Raw genomic sequence first — 22,783 nt, 5'->3', positions numbered from 1 at the left:
AGGACAGGCACAGCCCAATTCAACTTCAAGTGTCAGCTTTCTAAAAGTGGCATTTTCAAACTTACAATTAAAAAAAAAAACTTCACTGAAAGATGTATATTTAAATTGTGAGTTTAGAGACACCAAACTCCTTATCTCTATCTGCCCCCAATGGGAAATTACACTTAAAAGATATTTCAAGGTAATCCCCATACTAACCTATGGGAGGGATAGGCCTTGAAATAGTGAAAAATGAATTTAGCAGTATTTCACTATCATGACATGTGAAACACACCAGTACATGTCCTACTTTTTAAATACACTGCACCCTGCCCATGGGGCAGCCTTGGGCCTACCTTAGGGGTGACATATGTAGTAAAAGGGAATATTTGGGCCTGGCAAGTGGGTGCACTTGCCAGGTCGAACTGGCAGTTTAAGACTGCACACACAGACACTGCAGTGGCAGGTCTGAGAAATGTTTATAGGGCTTCTCATGTGGCTGGCACAATCAGTGTTGCAGGCCTACTAGTAGCATTTGATTTACAGGCTCTGGGCACACCTAGTGCACTATACTAGGGCCTTACTAGTAAATCATATATACCAGTCATGGATAAACCAATCACCAATACCATTCATACAGAGAGTACTTGCACTTTAGCACTGGTCAGCAGTGTCCAGAGTCCTAAAGCCAGCAAAAACAGGTCAGAAAAGATAGGAGGAAGAGGGCAAAAAGTTTGAGGATGACCCTGAAAAAGGGCCAGATCCAACATGCACACAGATATGATTCTGAGTGAAATACATATCTTAGCCAAAAACAAATAACAAGTCATGTTAAAAAAAGAACACTTTTACATTTTTGGATAACCAACAGCAAAACAGCATGTCTGGTGGCTATATGATGTAAATCCTCAAATGTAGGAGTCTATGTTTAATTGTGTAAAAAAGTGTTCAAATAGAAGTAGGTTTAACCAACCTTAAAAAAACCCTTCTTCGTTGGGGACTCCCTGTCCCAGGAGGCTACCAGTTTGACGGGGGCAGAGCCATGACCGTGAGCACTCTAAAGCGCATCAGGCCACCCCACAATGCGGAAAACCACTTCTTCATTGGGGACTCCCTGTCCCAGGAAGCTACCAGCGTGAGGGGGGGCAGAGCCATGACCGTGAGCACTCTAAAGCGCATCAGGCCACCCCACAATGCGGGAAACCACTTCTTCATAGGGGACTCCCTGTGCCAGGAAACTAGCGGCGTGAGGGGGGTGGAGCCAGGACCGCGAGCGCTCTTATGTGCATCAGGCCACCCTGCAATGTGGGAAGCCACTTCTTCATTGGGGACTCCCTGTCGCAGGAGGCTACCGGCGTGAGGGGGTAGAGCCAGGACCATGAGTGCTTTAAAGCGCATCAGGCCGCCCCGCAATGCAGGATGCACATGGGCCGCACCTGGGCAAAGCCCGGGCCAAGGGCAGTCCCATACGCACCCGTCAGAGACTGAAGGAGGCCGGGCTGGGCCACCCCCCTTTGACACAAGGTAAAATCGGGATATTAATTCTTAGAGTGTCTCAAACAATCAAAACCTTCCTTGACTTTTGTTATTTAGTTGGGCATGGGCAAGTGTAAGGCAACAGGGAGCACTGCAACAGGGGGCAGTTTTGACTAAAGTTCCCAAACCCCACATAGCCTCCTGCAATTTCCAAAACTGTGTTACCAACAAGATCGATACATTGATTGAAGAAGTCAAGACTATTTTGAAGGGGAAAGCCCAGTATGCTTATGAGAGGAAAAAAAGTGGCCCACTTTCTTCCTTTTTCAAACTCAAGCCAAAGAATATGGGAGAATTGTGTAATAAAGCAACAACGTCAACTGCGGTGCTGATCCCAAGGGTTTGCGATAACTATTACTGAAAGTGGGGCCATCAATCCCCTGCGCGGGAGCTTGGGGTTGTACCCCTATGTAGCTCAACCATTTATGAGATCCCCTGCGCAAATCGCTTTTTACCCTTGGGGACTCTCGATGACTTACCAGGCATTGACAAGCTGGAACAAGGCGTGCAAACCTCAAGTCATTTGCCTGTTCAAGTCCTCCTCCAGGAAGATATGGGTAACGCTATCTTAAATTTAAGAGAAGAAATTAATGAGCTCACACAAAGGATGGAGGAGGTGCTTAATCTCTTATGACAGCCAGGAAGGGGCACAAGAAATCAAGGTACTCAAAGTGATTGCTCAGCCCCCACGCTGTTCACCCATGAAATTCAGAGGCCCATAATGACCGAACACGCTCCAAGGCGGGTTGCTGAAACAAGATCATCCCCGGCTATTGTATCAAACCATGGACCGAGTGTTCAGAAGAGAATCAATACAGAGTTTGGTCCTCAAGTGAGCAGATTTCGCGAACAGGCTTTTGTATCTCCACAAACTAAAATCTATGACAAGGCCCACCAAATTTTCATGTGTAATGTACTGTCAGTATCGTCTACCACACATGAAAGTAGCTTGTCTCTAAAGAACAAAGTCATCCATTGGATCAGACATGTTAGGCAGTGTGGTTCTATCATATATTCTGACATTATTTCCATCATGCGTCACACAGAAAAGCCAGGGTGTTGGGATACAATAGAAATAACATTTACTCGTCTTAAACTAGTGGAAGTGCTGCTATCCTTGGAGCTACAAAATCCTCTTAGGAATGGTTCAAACATTGTTTTTAGCCTTGCCCGCCCGGAGTGTCGTGTAGGCACTTTCGTGGATCCCCCTGATTCTGATATTGTGCTGGATCCCATGGGTCATTCATCTGCAATGGTACTTGAGATGGAGCAATCTACAACTTCTGGAGAAGGTCCTAATTCGCTTGACACACTGAGATGTTATAGAGAATCACGAGGGGGTCCTAATGGAACAGGGTTTGTGATTGTATCCTCATCTCCTATGGTACACATGAAGGTGTGTGGTTCTGAGTGTAAAAGGCACCCTGGGACTCATGCTTCATTGCAACTTGACAATCTATCTGACATTGATTGACTGTCCATACCCCTTGGCCCTCGACTATCCATCCATCATCAGAGACAGGTCTCCAATTAACATTAGCCCTGACATCATCCGGAAGCATAGATCAGGCAGAGTCCACAAATGTGGCAGACATTGATAAGCAGCCAAAGACAATACCTATCCATGAGTGTACAATGGGTAATTCTGTGGGACCAGGCCCTTTTGATTCTGAATTGTTTTCATGGAATGTAGCTGCCATCCGTAGCAAGATAATCGATCCTGGGTGGGGGCAGTTCATCGACACTTTAACTGTCTGTCTTTTTCAGGAAACTTGGTCTATTTCAAATATCTATAGGCAGGGGTTTATTTCATATTTGTAAGAGGGTGAGACTATCTGTGGCTAGGCAGCCAGTGGGGGGCCTCATTCCATGGATAAGCATTCTCCTTGCGGGGGAAATGAGGGAAATATATGTCGATTCATGTGACATATTGGCAATTTCAATTAAGTTAACTCAGGGCCCTAAGCTTTTATCTGTCAATGTATATAATAGACCAGGCCCACAAAGCCAAATTACTACTACTATCAGCACATTGAGTGCATTGGTCTCGGAATTTCTCCCTTCCCATTACGTTCTTGTAGCTGGAGATTTGAATGTGTCCTTGGAGCCAAACTCACTTTTTTCTGAACTAATTCAATTAGAGGACTCCACATGGGGAATCCCCCCTTTTTTTTCAATAAGTAACCAGCCTAAACTCAGTACCGGGGCTCTCCAGGTGATTGATTTTATGTTAACACACGGTCTTTGCCCTGGAAATGGGCGGTTTCCCTCTGACATGCCTGCTAAATCGACCTTTTTTAGAGGGAGTTATAACAGCCCCATCGATTTTGTGCTTATCGATGTTAGGATCTGGCATGAATTTAAAGATCTTAAGGTGGGGGAACAATACAGTAGTGACCATTCACCCATTTTAGTACGGTGTGAAAGGTGGCTCTCGACCAAAGCTAATACGCAGCGTGAATGTGAAGGTATGCTCCCTATCACAGTTGCAAACAACAAACGCTCCTTAAAATGGGAGACCTTCGCTAAATCCAGTGGGTTAATGGCCAAAATGCATGACTTAACCCTCAAGTACTCCACTGTGGTTGTACCATCTATATGTTCACCTACGCAGTTTATGGCTAAACATTCAACTTTTTTTCCTCTTAGAGGGATCTATTCTTCAGAGTTTGCAAGGGGAAAAAACTGTTTATGGGGAGCAATTGTAGATGGTTTAATAAAGAGTCCAGACAGGCTAAGAGCAGACTCTTGGAGGCAGTAAGGACAAATAATAGAGAGAACCTAATACTAGATTGACGCAAGTATGCCCATACAACAAAGATCTGCAAGTCCAATTGGGAGGAGGAGACTTGGCAAGAACTGCTACTAGCAGCAAAATATAGTAATTCCAAACGATTTTGGTCTCTGATTGCTATTAGAGCACGTAACGAAAATCATAGACCTGATTGCCATATCTCGGCCGAAAATTGGATGCAATATTTTGTAGATCTTTACAGACAGGAAATGCTTCCTTCTGCATGTAATGAGAGCCCACTAGAGATAGATATATTGGATATAGGCACGCTCACACCGTTTACTTTAGGGGAAACAGAGACAGCAATTTTAGCAGAAAAATCAGGAAAGGCGCCAGGTTTAGATGGAATTGCTTGCGATGTGTTGAAATCTGACTTTAAATTTTGGTGTCCCTACATTAATAGCATGCCCAACTTCCCTGAACATGGAGAGGTGAGATAATTGTCCCAATTCATAAGAAAGGGGGCAGGTCAATTCGAGGTAATTATAGACCAATAAGCCTCCTAGACAATTTACAAAAGATCTTTTCCTACTACGTTTTGGGTAGGCTTAGGGATTGGATAAAGGACAACGATGCCCTAAGCCATCTGCAGGCAGGATTTAGGCAGAAAACAAGCACAATAGATCTGATTTTTCATTTTCTAACAATAAAATGGAAAATTGTTGATTTAGAGGCAGGGAGACTTTTTGTCGCTTTTGTGGACCTTAAGTCCGTTTTTGACCTGGTCCCCCGAGATAAACTATGGGAAATTATAGGAAATCGGAGTCCCAGGACCCCTGTTAAAACTGATTCAAGATTTATATACTGGAAGTTATGCCAGAATAAGATGGGGAACAGTTGGTGAACTCAGAGAGCAAATCTCTTTACAGAAAGGTGTGAGACAGGGTTGTGTATTAGCCCCCACACTTGTTTTTATTTTTTATAAATGCATGCATACTCTAATTGCTCGATTGTGAAAATAATGCCCCAAAATTAGATGGAGTTAAGACACCATGTCTCATGTTTGTGGATGACACCTTACTGCTTTCACAAACCACTACAGCATTAACCAGGCTTCTTGAGAATTTTTGGGGGTTCTGTAGGGATCACGGCCTCCAAATTAATGCATCCAAGACCAAATACATGGTGCTTGGGGACATAAATTTTACCATGAGGAAAATGATATTGCTTGATGGGAAAATTATAGAAAGAGTAACGGATTTTGACTACCTAGGAATTAGGATGGAGGATTTCCACAAATGGCCAGCCCATTTGCTAAAGTGTATTATGTCACTGAAACAAAAAGCAGGTGGTATACTGGGTATACCCAGATATTCCATTAAGCCAGCAATGGAAATTTATAAAAGTCAGGTTAGAGGAGGAGTCACCTATGGTGTAGAGTTATGGAGGTATTGTAATTTGCAAGATTCGGAGAGACCAGAAAACTTGTATTTAAAAGCTTTATTAAAAGTTCCTTCTGGCTCTCCCACTTTGCCCATACAAATGGACTTAAACTTACACTTCATAGCGAAAATAGCTGCTCTAAGGCCACTTCAATATTGGTCTAGATTATGGTCTATAGATACTTTAGACCCGTGTAGTTTCTGGCTTAGAGCAGGTTTAGCAGCCCCCCTATAGAAAAAGTCCCATGGTGTAAATACGTAAAAATATTCTTCCATAAACTTGGTCTAGGCCTGTATTGGTCCGATCCTCTCCACCTTCCAAAGAATGCTAACCAGATTCTGAAGGATGCTCACTGGATGAGCTGACAAGCAGAAGAGATGGCACTAGTTCCATCTTCCAGTCTGACAGAGAATTTACTATTAACTAAGTGCCATTATGAGTTTGAGCATTATTTAGACATAATAACTTCACCTTTAGCACGTGCACTTTATATCAGACTTAGACCATTACCCCTGCGGGCTTTCACATCAAGATGGGAACAAACGGAAAATCCAACTGATCTTTGTCCAATGGGATTCATGACCCAAGAGAGTGTTGCACATGTTTTATTTTCTTGCGAGGCATATAAAAACCAGAGGGCTTATTGGATAAGACCATTATGTAAATCGCTGGGCATTAGGGATTGCCACTTGGCTTTTAGAATTTGCAAAACAAGTCCACATGTGATGGTGGTATGCGCATTGGCAAGGATTTTAGAGGCAATTTGGTAAATCAGAGGCAAATGTCTATGTAAACAAGTATAAATTATATTTTTCATAACGGCAACTATTCGTGCATACTCATAGTTCTAGTGACTAAGTGAATTCATCTGCTAGATGTAGTTATTGTAACCAGTAGTGAGATAACAATCCCCATCGCGTTTTGTAAAAAGATCTGTAATTATAGTTATGTAGTAATATTTTTATGGCGATGTGTATTGTGTACTTTGAATAATATTTTTATTGACAAATTGCTTATTTTTACAATATTTATATTGAGAATCTGTTTACTTGTATCACATGGCCTTGGGGGAGTCCTGGATTTGACTTTTTACTATCATGATGGGTTTAATTTTATCGATTTTTCTTAAAGTGTTTTTATTCTTTTTTTAGAAATGTATGAATTTTGTTAGCACAATTTTATGGTATTTTTTGCTGAAATAAAGCTGAAATTAAAACTGAAATTGAATCAGCCTTTAGGTCTACTGAGATCAATAAAACAAGCATTGGCAAAGCAAACAGAGTGGACTTTTTAATAGGAGAAGTGATTGATAATAGTTGGGCAACTTTGTGTGCGTTGCTGCTGGCTGCTTTAGAAAGAAAATCTTATAATGAAATAACATTTTGGGCCACAGCAATATGGAAGCTCGGAGTAGGAGCTCTTTGCTGAACAGACTCCATGATCAGAGTTAAGCTATACTTTCAAAGAGGTGTTTTTGACAGGAGTCAGAAGATGAGGTTTACATTGTAAGAAGTGAAATGAAAAAGTGGGCTGACTCAAATTTGTTTAAATGTCACCTGTTCAGCTTAAGTTATCATGATAGCAAAGTGAAACAATTGAATGCAAATGGGTGATTAGTGAATAGAACTGATTCTTAATGACAGGATAAGACTTCCAAAAGGCAAGCGCTTACTAAACATAAATGCCATAAATCATCAATTAAAATGTCAACATGTCAGAAACATAAACATATTAAAGAATACACACTGGTATTCAATTAGAAGCTGCAGGCTATGGCGCATCTGGAGTTTAAACAAACATTTACAATGCCTCATTTCAAGTTTTCGGCATCAATAGACCTTCAGAAAAACTCATTAACTAATTCGAACATAACTGGGGCCAAGTCATCGATGGGTGATTTATATAGTTAGGTGGGCCATCAGGGCTGGGTGATTCCCCCCTTTAAGGGTCTTAACAGCTTTGTGAAGTTTCTCCATTCATATCCTTACTTTTAGCTCATGCCTTAATGTTTCTTATAGACCAGGGAGAGGAATTTCATCTAGATACCCCTTAGTCTGGTCCTCTGTGGCCTCTGACTCATCCGTATACAATTTCTGAAAAAAGGAGATGAAAGCCTCTTCTATCTCTGCATCCCTGGTAAGGTAACAACCTGTATCTTCATTTTTAAGTAATGTAATAGTATTTCTTGGTTGTTCTACTTTTGTTTTCCAAGCCAAGAGCTTACTACACCACTCCCCATACTCAAAGTGTGCCAGACTACTGTTTTCCCATCTTTTTCTGTTCTTACCTTCTAAGAATTCCTCTAATTCTGCCCTGACCTTCTTCATCTGCCTGTCCAACATGGTCCCTTGAGATTCATCCACAGACATGTTCATTTTAAGTTGTAACACTAGTATGGCGGACTCAAGCTCTTCTATCCCTTTCTTCCCTTCTCTATATCTGTAGGTGGCTATGCTAATTAACCTCCCTCTTATGTAAGTGTTGTAGGTTTCCCAAACTACCTGTAGCATGGCAGACCCATAGTTTGTAGCAAAGAAATCTTTAGTGTCCGTTTCAGGCCCTCAACAATCAGTTCATCCAAAAGCAGTACCCGGTTTACCGTCCACCTGGGGTGAATGATTGGTATGTTGGGATTAAAATGTAATTTCACCGACAAGTGATCCGATAGGTGACCCAGGGCATGACCAGCATATCTCACTTTCCCGCACAAACTTCTATGTACCAAGAAAAAATCAGTCCTTGAACGGTGGCCATATTTTTTATTATAAAAGGTAAATCTTGAGCCACCGCTAGCCTTCCAACGCCAGATGTCTACCAAGCCCAGATCTTTCATTGCCTTTTTCACCCAGGTTCCTGTTTTGGGAGAATTCACAGTACCTCTAGCAGTGGATTTATCCAAGACTGGATCCAACAAAATATTAAAGTTGCCCCCTGACATGACTTTGAGGTTAATAATTGATTATACAAAGTTTGGAAGGGTACCTGATCATCAGGGTTAAGACCATAGTAGCCTACTATCGTAAACCTGGTTCCGCGCACTTTAATTCCTGCAATCAACCATCGCCCTTTGGGATCAGTAGTAACATTACCCAATGTTGCCTTTATAGATTTTGTAAGTAAAATAGCCATACCTTTAACCACTCTAGATTGATTGGTACTCACACAGTGTTCTACCCATCTAAAATGTTTCAGTATGTCCCCTCACTCCTCCTGTAATAGAAGGGTCTCCGGAAGAATAATCACCTCTTCATCTACCTCTCTCAGGAACTCAAGAATCTTCCGCCTTCATCCCTTGACCCTTAGGCCATTAATGTTCCAACGTAGGACCCTCAGATGGGCAAATTTGTTTCTAGGCATTATAGGAAGGAAATGTCCTTCTGTTTAGAGCTGCACCAATTGTGGTCTGTTCTTCAATGTTAGACTTCATGAGGACAAATCTTTTTGATTATTTCCTATATGCTCCCACACCCTGTGATATACACATTAATCTAAAGTTTAATAGTTCCACCCCCCCCCATTTCCACCCTCCCTGAGGAACCTTCCCTTTTTTATTAGGGAAAAAAGGAATTGCCCCCAATTGATCTCTCAGTAACCTAGGCAATTAATTCACAAAGGCTTAATCTGATGCCTTCATCTGTTCCAGAAAAGTACAAACTTTGTTTGGGTCTCTTAGATTGTGCATCTTGTTGTTCCACATAATTCTAAGTGCCGCTAGGAATCGCATCTGAACGGTTGCCCCTAAGGATTTAAGTTTTTGAATATACTTCACCAGCTCCCATTGCCTGTCCTGTGTTATCCTGGGGATATCAGATCTAATTTGAAAAGACCAATCCCCCTTGGAGAAACCATTCACTTTAAGAGCTTCCAAGAGAATCCTTTCTTTAATAGAGTAAGATCTAAAGTTGACCAATATTTTCCTCGGATTTTTTTCTAGCTTGATTTTTCTTAAAGGGGTCTCGGTGTACTCTTGGATCTCCTCCAAGTTGAGGTGACCTAGTATGGGGATGAAATCTCTAATTAGTGATATCATATAGGTTTAATATTGTCCCCTTCCACTTCCTCTGGCACATTCAACAGCCTGATGTTATTCCTTCTCATATTGTTTTCCAGGGTTTCCAGTTTATCCTGCAGTATCTTCTCACCCAAATTCAATTGCTGGATCTCTTGCCTGTTCAAGAGTACCTGCCTGTCAAGCTCCTCAACCACAGCTCCATATGACCTATTTTTTCTGTTAATATGTTTATCTCACTCTCCATAGCTTCACATACCTCTTTATTTCTTTCTTGATTATAACTCAGAGATCAAAGATTTTCCTCTAGTCTCCTCTGTCAGAGTGATCAAGAGATTTCACAGATCCATCTGGGCTCCTGGGCTTATAGGCTGCATGCAAAATCATGGGCTGGGGTGTAAAGCTCAGAGCTTGGCTTAGAGACGGGATTGAAGGGAGACTCTTATGTTCGTCTGGGGGGCTGATACATCTGAACAGTTTAGTTCAGGCAGCCCAGACCTCTCATTTGATTTTCCCAAAGCCTGCATTCTAATGGCTGTATCCTCTGTAGTTAAAGGGTGAGCAGCTTTTCCTTCCAGACCTCCAGGCCCCTTAGGCACCACCTTAAACAAGCATTTGCAATGAAACGGGTCTCGCTTTTGCTCGTGTTAGAGCTGATAGCGTTGTAAACTCCTAACCCGACTTTTCACCTATCGGCAAAAGTGCATTTATGCATGTAACCGAAAAAGTGAAATTAACTGTGTAAAGCGCTCGACTTCCGCCAAGCGAGATCGTGCTGGGAAAATAGAGAAAAAGTAGTCCACGAGCCGGACAGAAAACAGCGAGCCTCGCATGTTTTCAGTACTTGGTCGATGCGCTCGAAGAGGGCTATCCACCGGGAAAGGCATGACATGTGCATGCCTTCCACTAATGAAATCAAGCAGATTCTAACAGGCAAGCCCACAAGCCAATGACAGACACTGACCTGACGTGGACAGGGCTCCGAGCCCTTTTTAGTTACTAAAGCGTCTTGCTTAGCGAAACGCATGCGCAAGCGCATGCGATGCAGGCTTGACCCTAAAAACGAGTGCAAAGACGGGGCAATCGTAGAGTTTTCTATGGAAGTACTCTCCTTCTGCAACTGTGCAACAGGAATTTCTTTGTTGGCATTATTCATATCAGAATCAAGAAAAGGCTGCTGATTCCCAGGGCTGTCGATGCCTTTCTGAGGCTACAATTAGTTTAACCTTGAAGCCAAATACAAAATCCAGCACAATGCGAGTCCCATAGACCTATTACACTACTTAATTCAGAATATAAAATCTATACTCATATTTTATCGAAAAAGCTTGGAGGGGTGATTGGCACAATGGTCCATGATGATCAGAAGGGCTTTATTAAGGGGAGGCAACTCTTTAAATTAACACATGAGCTGTTGGGTGCAATAGATCTTGAACTGCAGGATGACTCCCCCTTAGCAATCCTTACTATTGAAGCTGCTAAAGCATTCAATCAGGTTAGTTGGCCTTTTTTACAGAGGGTCATGGAGGGATATAAGTTTGGGGTTATCTTCAATACGGAGCACTTGGAGCTTTGTATGAGAACCTGGAGGCTAGGATATTGATCAATGGTAACCTGCCGCTGCAAGTCAAAATTGGGTGACACACCCACCAGGGCTGCCCACTTTCTCCCCATCTATTTGATTTATACATTGCGCCTTTGTTGATAATGATTACAACAAACCCAATCAAGAGGTTGGGAGAAAAAGTAGCATTGTATGCAGACGATCTAATGTTATACACTAGCAATTTGGAGGGATTTCTTCCAAATATTTTGCATTCTCTAAAGGAGTTTGGTAGGGTGTCTGGTTATTTGGTCACCCACCAGAAGATAGAGATTATGCAGTGGAAATATCCCCTATGATAGCTCTCTGGTCAAACAGGAGATACGTTACTTGGGGGTGCAGATTACAGCCAATTTGGAGAAAGTTGCCTGGGTTAACTTCAGTAGGGTTTAGACATCAAAAAGGAAGCTGTTAAAAATGTTGACTGCACTTCCACTTCCTCTCATTGGTAGATCGAATGTCTTGAAAATGATTATACTGCCAAAGTTCACCTTTTTATTTAACACAATCCTGTTAAAATTTAAATGGGTGTGGATATATGCTGTTTGTGTTAATTCTTTTGCCACAACAGGAGATATGCTTAAAGTGGGTCCCCCCCAGATACCAACCATACATGAGTGGGTTGCATCAGTGAATAACCTATATCACTTAGAAAAGAGTGGACTTCCGAGTAAGAGGATTATGTTTTGGTCACTCTGGGAGAAAAAGGTAGACTAATCTGAGTTGGGTTTGAGTAGATAACTTCCTAGAAAAAGTTCAATGATTATAAGTCCCTACAAGTCTTCATGTGGCATGAGCCTGTTTGGAATGTGTGATCAAACTGCTTGGGCGCAGAGGCTACTGGCGGAGTTTGTTTCTGCTTGTATGGCTCTTGGACAAATGAAAGGACATAGAGGATATACCTCCTTTGGTTGAGGTCTTTTCTCTGCATTTTAAACCCACTGTCCCTTTAGCCCAGTTGGACATATTATGAGGACAAAAAAAATAAAAGCATTTGCAATGCAATTGGTCTCACGTTTGCTCGAGTTAATGCTATTAGCATTGTAAATTTCTAACAGGAACTTTCTTGCCACACAAACTGTAAATAAAAAGTAAAAGAGTTGACATAAGCAAGCCGATTCAAAGCACCGCAGTGAGCTTGAAGGATTGAGACAAAAGGAAAAAGAAGTTCCCTCACAGTCAAAGTTATCGGCAATAGTGCAATTAACCATGTAACAGGGTCAATGGCCAAGGCGGTAACAAAACCACCCTTAGGAGGGCCAAACGTAAAGCAGTTACCAACAAAAACAAAGGATTTTTTAAAGGTAAGCCCATGAACAAGTGATAGTGATGGGCGTTCAGTGGGAGTGATTAAAAACCCAGATAATTACCAACACATCAGAAAAGCAGCTCTTGCGCGCTGCTATGCATCTGAATTTAAAGGTAACAGAAATGGTACATTGTAACCATTCTCAAAATGCAATAGGCATAATGGACAGCTGATCAAAAAAATTGTAAAGCATGGAAAACTCCTAATCTATCTATCTATCTATCTATCTATCTATCTATCTATCTATCTATCTATCTATCTATCTATCTATCTATCTATCTCTATATTTGTCGCTCTCTGTATTTTATAGTACTTTTTAAAGGATTGATAACATGAGATCAACAGACCCTACAACTATGTACATCTAGATCTAATGAGCGTCATTTCTTTGACTTCCAATACATGTTAATTATCAGTCACAAAACTGCTGTATCTGTGAACAACAAATGGATTGTTGTGTTACATACAACGACACACCTATAAAATGAAAGCTGATACACATACCATTCCTTTTTCAGGTACTTGCATTTAGACTGTATTCAATACTCCGAAGAGACTGAAGTGGGAGCTTTGCAAAACATAGGCCCAAATTTAAAAGGGGCCTAGTGCCTAACTAGCGCCACATTAGGATCATTGTTTTGATGCTAATGTGATGTTAAGTTGACAAAAATGCAGCACCAAATTTATGAAGTGGTGCAATGCATGCATTGCGCCACTTTGTAAACCCTTGCACCAGGCATAATGTATGCAAGGGGGCGTTCCTCCTTTACGAGGCCCAGAAAATTGGTGCAATTGAATCTATGAGATTCTACTGAACCATTTGTCTCGTCATTTGTAACGCCTGCTCTGTGCAGTAATATTGTTACAACAATCAGGTGGCGCAGAGGTACATATGTTTTTTTTTCATCAGTTGTATGTCCAAAATTGCTAAATGCTTTTTGCTGATGCTAATAGGCAAGATTTTGTCATGAGGCAATGTGCTATCACAACCATTGTGATGTGTTAATGCCACACTGCCTTAAATCGTAATAAAGTGTTAAAAATGAAAAACAGCCTACTGCACGTTTAACCTACATTTTTATAAAAAAGAAAAAAACATAAATACAGTTTAGGAGGAGCTTTTTACCAAACCGCATTTTTTCAAAAATAAATTTAACAAGCAGACTACTGACCAGGCCAATCTTAAAACTCACTGTTGAGCATGGGTCAAACAGCAGAATATGCAGGCAATGGTGAGATCGTTGCTAGGCATAGTCTTTATTGAATAAATCACCCATGCATTTAAAACGGGCCAGATAAACTTATAGATGAGCACTCAATCTCAGATAAGATTGGCAATATTGCTATTGAATGGTTTACTGAAAAATAGAGGGCACATCTCGCCTTATTACTAATATGATAGAAAGACTAGGGAAAGTAAAATCATATTTTTGCATGGATTTTTTAATTTGCTTGTAGGTGTAATTTTTAACACCTAGGTTTACTATTTAGGTCCAATATTTTGTGAAGATTGTACTATTTTTAAAGCGCACGTGAGCCTTCACAAATATATGATAAGAGCCCAGGAACAGAGTTCTCTTTTGCAAGGGGCATTGTATACTTTTCGCTCTCACTGTAATTGATAATATGCTTGTATATGCATAATGTCCTGGTGTACTGATCTGCATATCACAAATCGGGTGTTTTGAATGCATACATTAATATATTTTGGCTTTTTTCTTCACTGTTAATGTAGAGTTTGTCTTAGTCATAACTGTGTTGAATGTGTATATTAATGCTTTGTGATTTTTATGGAGCAATCAGAATAAAATCTATTTTTGAGTAGGACAGCCAATTGCCTTTAAAAAAGTTACCACGTGCCAAAACCTTTGCGTGTTTTGTTCGTTAATTAAAATAGAACATATATTTAAAGGATTGCTCACTTTTCTGTCCCTACTTATTTTATTTTAGAAATAAAACATTTCTTTTCTTTTTTTCCTGACTAACAAAATGAGTACAATGGTGCCATACTGATCCTACATTGTTTTCTCTGAGTTGCCTGAACATTTTAAAGCCCATTTGAGGAGTTTCACATTGTTATTTTTTTTTTCTCCACTAGATCAAGAAGATTTGTCTGCACAGGGATGTAGCCAAATCGAAAACCACTCTTTGGCGACCTTGCTCCTACGGGGATGTACGACGGAACAATGCTTGCCTTTGCTATGCATGCCATTACCACTCAGTCTTTACAACGCATATACCGTAACTACGCATGCCTTTACCTCGCATACCTTTACCACAAACATACAAAGGATTGAATTAAAATAACTGTTACCGTGCATTCTTTTACCACACACACCTTTACCAAGCAAACTTTTAACATGCTTTATGAAAATATGAAAAAGATAAATATTTTGATTAAATGTAGATTTTTTTTATTTCTATATATTTACTCAAAGGAATTAAATGTACAGAAAAATATTTCTAGGAACTTTAAAAGTACTTTTGCGCAGCGCCTATGTGTGCAGCAGAAAAAACACAACGTAAAACAATACAGAACGTAACAACAGTACGCAAATAAAATTAATATCATTTCCATTTTTACATAACTTGTAACTTTGCCCCAAAGGAAGATGGTGGACAAAATCACAGAAAAAGGCCGAATACATTTTTAAAAAACACTTTCTATATAATTATACTTTTAGTCATGTATTTCTTCATCCAAAAAACAGATTACAACAAATATATTACAGAAGAGTGAAGTGAAACCTTACTGAAGATATGGAAACAGGTGTCCACCATGTTGTTATCAGTGGTACACTGCCATCTGAAGTGACCACACACACAGGAGAAAGCAGCACTACTACAGATGCACTATTCAAAACATTGCCATCTAGCTGTCACAGTAAGCACAATTATAAATGTCAGTAAAAGTTAAAAGCCAAATACATATACAGTAAAAGCTAAAGAATTGTAATAACATTTTTTTACCATTTTCAGAACTTATGAGTTACTACAGAGTCTACCACTTGTAGGAACATTTTGATTTGTCAACATGTAAAAGGTTGTCATAACTGTAAGAGAAAAAAATATTTTTGTAATTCCATTTGAAGTAGCAAAACCAAAGTTTGCAATGTAATAAAAAAAATATTTTATTATTTTTCCTCAACCAAAATGTATTCAAAGAAGAAACTATACAGTAACTGTGTGAAGCAATTGTTTTTCCCGTTCCAAAAAGTGTTACCTCAGGAAAGGTGCTGGACAGTGGCTGGGAGGTGACGGGGGCAGAGGGGAGTCAGTTTTAATATTGTAACTCCAACGAGTACCTATCTCAGGGAAGGTATGGGACAGTGACTGGGGGCAGCTTTACAATTCTAACTTCGCCAAGTACTTACTTCAGAGAAGGTGCTGGACAGTGATCAAGGGGCATTTACTTTGGCAAGTAATTACCTCAAAGAAGGTGCTGGATAGTGAATATAGGCAGATTTACTAATCTAACTCGGCCAAGTACTTACCTCAGGAAGAGTGCTGGACAGTGATTGGGGGAAGGATTTACTATTCTATCTCTGCCAAGTACCTACAACAGAGAAGGTGCAGGACAGTGACTAGGGGGCTGATTTATTATTCTAACTCTACAAAATATTTACCTCAGGGTTGGTGCTGGACAGTGGTTGGGGGGCAGAGTTACTATTATAACTCTGCCAATTACTTACCTCTGGGAAGGTTCTACAAGTGGTTAGGGAGCAGATTTATGTCATTTTTTAAACAAGCATAAAACATAAATAAAAACTTTCAGAAACAAAAGTGAAATATATGTATACCAATCATATATATTTTCCCAATTTAGTTGTAAAACAACTGCACAATAAAGACAAGCACTGGTAAATGCATTAGGTTTTGCCTATGTGATTAATATTATTAGTTTTTTTTAAATAGATTTAGCTTTGTGAGAAGTTGTGCAGTATAAGTAAATGAAACTCCATAAAAGTGTTATGACTTGTTTATTGAGAAAGTCAATTTATTGTGCAGTACCTAGTGGTAATATAATGCAGGGAGTGTTAATTAAAGTTACCAATATAGCTTGACCCATTGCTTCAAGTGTATTATAATACAGAACTTTCCAAAACTGCGATCCCAGAGCTGTCAATCTTGAAGAAATTAGAATGTGCTTCTCGCAGTTACAGAAGTACTCAGCAAATGGCCTTCAGTAAGTATGATGCAAATTGACTTATTTAGGGCCATGCAATAATGACAGAAATGAGCTATAATTGTAATTGATGTTCCTCCAATTACATATCGCTATAGAACTATATTCAATCACAATATAGTTCTCATATTTCACAACAAGCTTTGCAGATGTATGTATGTTTGCATGTGGTATTTGTAGGGAGTAAATCAAACTTAAAGTTTACCCGAGTACTGCATAGCGTCCAAGGCAGAGGTACAATCTAAGAGTGATTCAGGAGTGGGAGGGCGACATGGGGTCATTGCATTTTGGGAGGTAATTGAACACTTTATCGTATCATGATAGTGGCAAAACAATAGGATTCCTGGCATTGTAAACTAGTTTCATGCTTTTAACAGGCACCTGTGGCATCACGACAAGAATTCTGAGTTGGTAGCCTAAACAAGTTGTTTTATACTTTAGCCATGCAGCACAATACATATGTTTAAAAATAGCCTTCACTGGAGGAGAGGTGGGCTCCCTGCTCGTCTCCCACACAAAAAGCCACAGCCTTTAATACTAAAAAAACAGTATACAAAAATAAAGACCACACTCTTTAAAGTCCAGATGGTTTTAACACAGATTTGTTCTCAACTCTCCTAAACATTGTCGTGAATTCATCCCACCAAACTGGAGTGCTGGAAGAAAGGGGGGTTTCCCCCTTTCCATAACCAGAAGAACATATGCGGTTTGGGAGAAATCTTGCTTCTCAAAGTGTCACACGCATAGTATCCAGTATCCAGTAAAGGTAGCAAAACAACCACTTCTCAACTGCAGCAGACACTGTTCCCGGCCTCACTGCCACTGCGGTGGTAGGAAGGTCTGTAAAAAAGAAAGATATAGAAAAGGGACTAAAAAAAACACAGTTCAATTTTGTAGCATGGTTGCCATCTTAGTATGATGATCATCATCGAGTTGAAATAAACTACAAGGCCGCAAAAGTACTTACTGAAATTGGCAATAATGCCACTGTGGTAATGATAACCCACTTTTACAGTACTTGATGCTGTCGTATATTTAAACCTATGAAAGCAAGGAAAGCAAGGGGGCAGGATTTAAGCCACTTTTGAGATTGTTAGGATTACTTATTAATTACTGGCTGGGTGGTTCCACCTCTACGAAATCTATTGATTTTGTCAATGTTTGTACAGCCATGTGACACAGCAGCAATAACTGCTGCGCTACATGTCTTAAAGGGTTAAAAAAACACTATGACATGGTCACCACTACACTTTAATGCAATTAGTGCTGCACTACACTTTAATGCAATTAGTGCTGGCCACGTTATAGTGTTTTCTTTTATACTGCACAGCAGCTAGCGCTGCTGTGTGAGATGTGAAAAACATTGACAGAACCAATAGATTTCATGGAGGAAATTTTGAATAAGTATAGGAAACCATCTGCTCAGACCTGCATTGTACAAGGTGCCATCCAGCTCAACAATCCCAATGGCATTATTCACATTCATCCATACACATAACACTACAAAACAGTAGCTGGATCAAACTCCTTTTACACGCACAATAACCAACACGAACCTTTACTGAATAAGAAATTTAACAGAACTGTATTAACTTTACGCAACCAAACAACCCTACACAGCAGATTAAATGAAATCCCATAAACGTACGAAAATGGCAACCAAATTAGGACGTGCTACAGTGCAATACAAACTTTTTTCTTGGGATGTGCCGGTACTCTCCCGCTCAAAATAGAAAAGTGCCGGTACTCAGTACCGGACAGTACCGGCCCATTTAAAGCACTGCTGATAACTTAAAGTAGTCCATTAACAGTAGTAGCCGAGTTAATGACTGCCTACCTCAGTGGTTTAAACTCTACAAAGTTACACAGAAATAGGACAGAATGCTGCCTTTGAAAGCATCTATCCGACCATGGAAGAAAAATGCATAAAATCTGCATTTTCCGATCCGCTTCATGCAGTAGGCACTCTAATTGAAATATTTTTAGGTATGATTTTTGTTTCAAAATTGAGTATTCTGACATGTCTGAAGGTCAGCCGCAGCCGGGACTTACTCTGACATTGCAATCACTTACATTACCAAAGCGTTTTCTTCAGAATAATCACTGAATGCCAGAAGATACTTTCATTTTTACTTCTTTATTGTGTCCACTGTTAACATACAATGCAAGAAAGAAAAAAAATCAATGTGAAACTTGCAACTGATATTAATCTGGCCTTTCAGAGACATCTTTATTCCCATCAGAATCGCGCTGCCTGAGTGCAGGACAGAGGGGAAGGTCAACATGCCTGACATTTGACGCTCTGGAATTTTTTTGGGGAAAATGCAGACACACTCAGGGCCCATTTTACAAAGGCAATGTTGAAGCAAAGAAAGCTACTTTATGCTTTCCTGCGAGGAACTGGAAAGCGATCCATGTAACCTTATAGGGTTTCCAGTTCGGAAGCCAAAGCGGATGGAAACAGTACTTGGTCGATGGGAAACTGATGAGCACTGCAGTGTCTGAGCACTACACTACTTGCGCGGATGCTAGCACATGAATAATAGGATGACGCTGCGTGTATATATATCAGTGGCTTCAGCGGCTTAGGTTCATCGTGGTGTGCCCTCTGACTTCCGCCCACTGGCCACACTTTATTTTATATTTTTTCACAGGTGACCAGCAGGTCAAACACATTGTAATACATTCTGGACCGTTTAGGCACGAAACATGTTGACCCTGTCACAAGGGGTTTAAGACAGTTTCTTATCCCCTGTTTCCACTTGTATTTTGAGAGTGGTTTGAGCATTATCTCAGTCCCCACTCTCCTCTATATGTTTTTATTACTTTGGCCATCACCCTTTCTTGTACATTAATATTTGGTGTCTTGTGTGGGTCTTGAGCCAATTTTATCCTTTTCCCTCTCTCTCCTCACTTCTACAGTGCCTGTAGGTGGGCACTGTGTACTCAACCTTTGTTTAATCTCAGCACAGTGCTACTGAGAAAAAGATCTCCGGTAAAGAGCCCCCTTACAGGGGTGCCTGTCAGACATTGCAGTGCCGGTCTGACGAGGAGCTTGCCCGATGATGAAGCATGACATCCACTTGGGTGTGTGAGGGCATTTGCTTCTAACATTAGGGTTGTCCTGTGACTTCTTTCTCTTTTGGGAACAGTGTATCTTGTATTTGTATAAAGAGTATATGGTCTGGGAGTTTGTCATACACGAACTCCACAGTTCTATAATGGTTACACTGAAATCTGGGAAGTTTGGTATCAAACTTCTCAGCACAATAAATGCACACTGATGCCAGTGTGGGATTTATGGTAAAATACACCCATAGGGCATCTTAGAGATGCCCCCTGAATACTAGTCCGACTCCTAGTGATAGGCTGACCAGTTTTTGCCAGCCTGCCACAACCAGACGAGTTTCTGGCCACATGGGGTAAGTGTCTTTGTCACTCTGGGGCCAGGAACAAAGCCTGTACTGGGTGGAGGTGCTTCTCACCTCCCCCCACAGGAACTGTAGCACCTGGTGGTGGGCCTCAAAGGCTCATGCCTTTAGTTACAGCACCCCAGGGCATTCCAGCTAGCGGAGATGCCTGCCCCTCCAGCCACTGCCCCCACTTTTGGCGGCAAGGCAGGAGAGGATAATGAGAAAAACAAGGAGGAGTCACCCACCAGTCAGGACAGCCCCTAAGGTGTCCTGAGCTGAGGTGACCCATGCCTTTAGAAATCCTCCATCTGGATATTGGAGGATTCCTCCAATAGGATTAGGGATGTTCCCCCCTACCCTAAGGGAGGAGGCACAAAGAGGGTGTAGCCACCCTCCAGGACAGTAGCCATTCGCTACTGTCCCAGACCTAAACACACCCCTAAAATTAGTATTTAGGGGCGACCCTGAAGCCAGGAAATCATATTCCTGCAACCTACACCAAGAAGAAGGACTGGTGACCTGAAAGCCCTGCAGAGACGACAGAGACGACAACTGACTTGACCCCAGCCCTACCGGCCTGTCTCCACACTCAAAGAACCTGCACAGTAACGCATCCAACAGGGACCAGCGACCTCTGAGGACTCAGAGGACTGCCCTGAAAGCGAAGGACCAAGAAACTCCTGAGAACAGTGGCACTGTTCACCAACAGAAATTTTTTTGCAACAAAGAAACAACTTTCAAAGAACTCTCTCTTCCCGCTGGAAGCATGAGAATTCTCACTCTGCACCCGACGCCCCAGACTCGGGCTCCAGAGAACAAACACTGCAGAGAGGGCTCCCAGGCGACTGCGACAACATGAGTCCCCCCCAGGAACTGTTGATTTTTGCACTGTGTCCACTTTTAAAATAGTTTAGTGCCATTTTAACCTATACTGTGTGTACTACTGCTCTACTTCAAAGTTCCATACTTACCTGTGTGAAGTACCTTGCATTGTATGTACTTACCTCAAATCTTGAATCTTGTGGTTCTAAAATAAATTAAGAAAATATGTTTTTCTATAAAAAAACTATTGGCCTGGAGTTAAGTCTTTGAGTGTGTGTTCCTCATTTATTGCCTGTGTGGTTACAACAAATGCTTAACACTATCCTCTGATAAGCCTACTGCTCGACAACGCTACCACAAAATAGAGCATTAGGTTTATCTAATTTTGCCACTATCAACCTCTAAGGGGAACCCTTGGACTCTGTGCACATTATCTCTCACTTTGAGATAGTATATACAGAGCCAGCTTCCTACAATAAGGCATCCTTGGTGGCTTCAAACCCAGTTTGCTGGGCTGATGCCCATGCCCAAGATTCTGAAGATTCGTCAGGTTTCTGAGTTGCTGTGTCAATGTGGAAAGGTCCTTAATGAAAAGGCCACAGTAATTGACCATTCAGAGAAAGCTCAGGATTTCAGTCACATTAGTGGGTGGAGGCGCGTTCTTGATGTCTTGCACCTTCTCAAGATGTGGTGCCCCGCCATCCACTGAGAACACATATCCAAAAAGCTGGATCTTGTTGGTGAGAAACTCACACTTTCGGCGGTAAAGGGTTAGGCCGGATTCCTTGATTCGGTGTAGCATGCTCTTGAGCCTGGCATTATGCTATGGGATGGTCATTGCATGGATTAAGATGTCATCACTGAAGTTGATAGTGCCAGGAAAATCTGCTAGAAGTTTGTGAAAGACATTTTGGAAAACCTCGGCAGTGCTAAAGATGCTGAAATTCTTAATCCTACGTGCGTCAAAAATGTTGTCATATAGCATGACTCCTTTGCGAGAACCAGCTGGTGGTACCCTGACTGCAAGTCCAGCTTGGAGAACCAACAGGATCCGCATAGTTCACCTATCAAGAAATCGATCGTGGGTGTTAGATGTCTTTCGCGCTTGATACCGACATTAGGGAGATGCATGTCTACGCAGATGCGTTCTTCTCCTGGCTGTTTGGGCTTCTGCACGAGCACTATCAGAGATACCCACAGTGTGGGCCCTGTGACTCGTTCTATGATGCCAGCTGCTTTAAGCTTGTCCAGCTCTTTCTCTACCTGTGGTCTGAGGTGGAATGCAATGCGTCGGTGCCGGAGCGCCACTGGTTGCACGTTCTTAACGATGTGTGGTTTTACCTCTCTATGACGCAAGCAGCCTATACCCTCAAACATGTTGCAGAATTGGTGAAGGAGTTCAGTCACTGACTCTCGATGTATGCCAAAAGCAAAGGTGACAATGCAGAGATCTTCTGCTATTTGACATCCTAATAGCATCCCATGCTCTTCGTCAGACACATACTTTTGTGTTGACCGACCGTGATCCATACGCGATGGATGTCTGGAATCTGCCCTTGAGGGTGAGTGGCGTATTCTAGCCATACATGTACAGTTTTACTTTTGCTGCCTCTAAGGTGGGTGCTGGAACCATCTGGTGATATACATCGGCAGCTAAAATATTTATGGAGGCACTGGTGTCAACAACAGCAAGGGTTGGATGGGCGCCTATCTTGATCTGGCACCGTGGCAGTTTCTTGGACGATTGGG

The sequence above is a fragment of the Pleurodeles waltl genome, chromosome 5 (assembly GCF_031143425.1).
Source record: "Pleurodeles waltl isolate 20211129_DDA chromosome 5, aPleWal1.hap1.20221129, whole genome shotgun sequence".
NCBI lineage: Eukaryota > Metazoa > Chordata > Amphibia > Caudata > Salamandridae > Pleurodeles > Pleurodeles waltl.
This window is presented reverse-complemented; position numbering follows the sequence as displayed.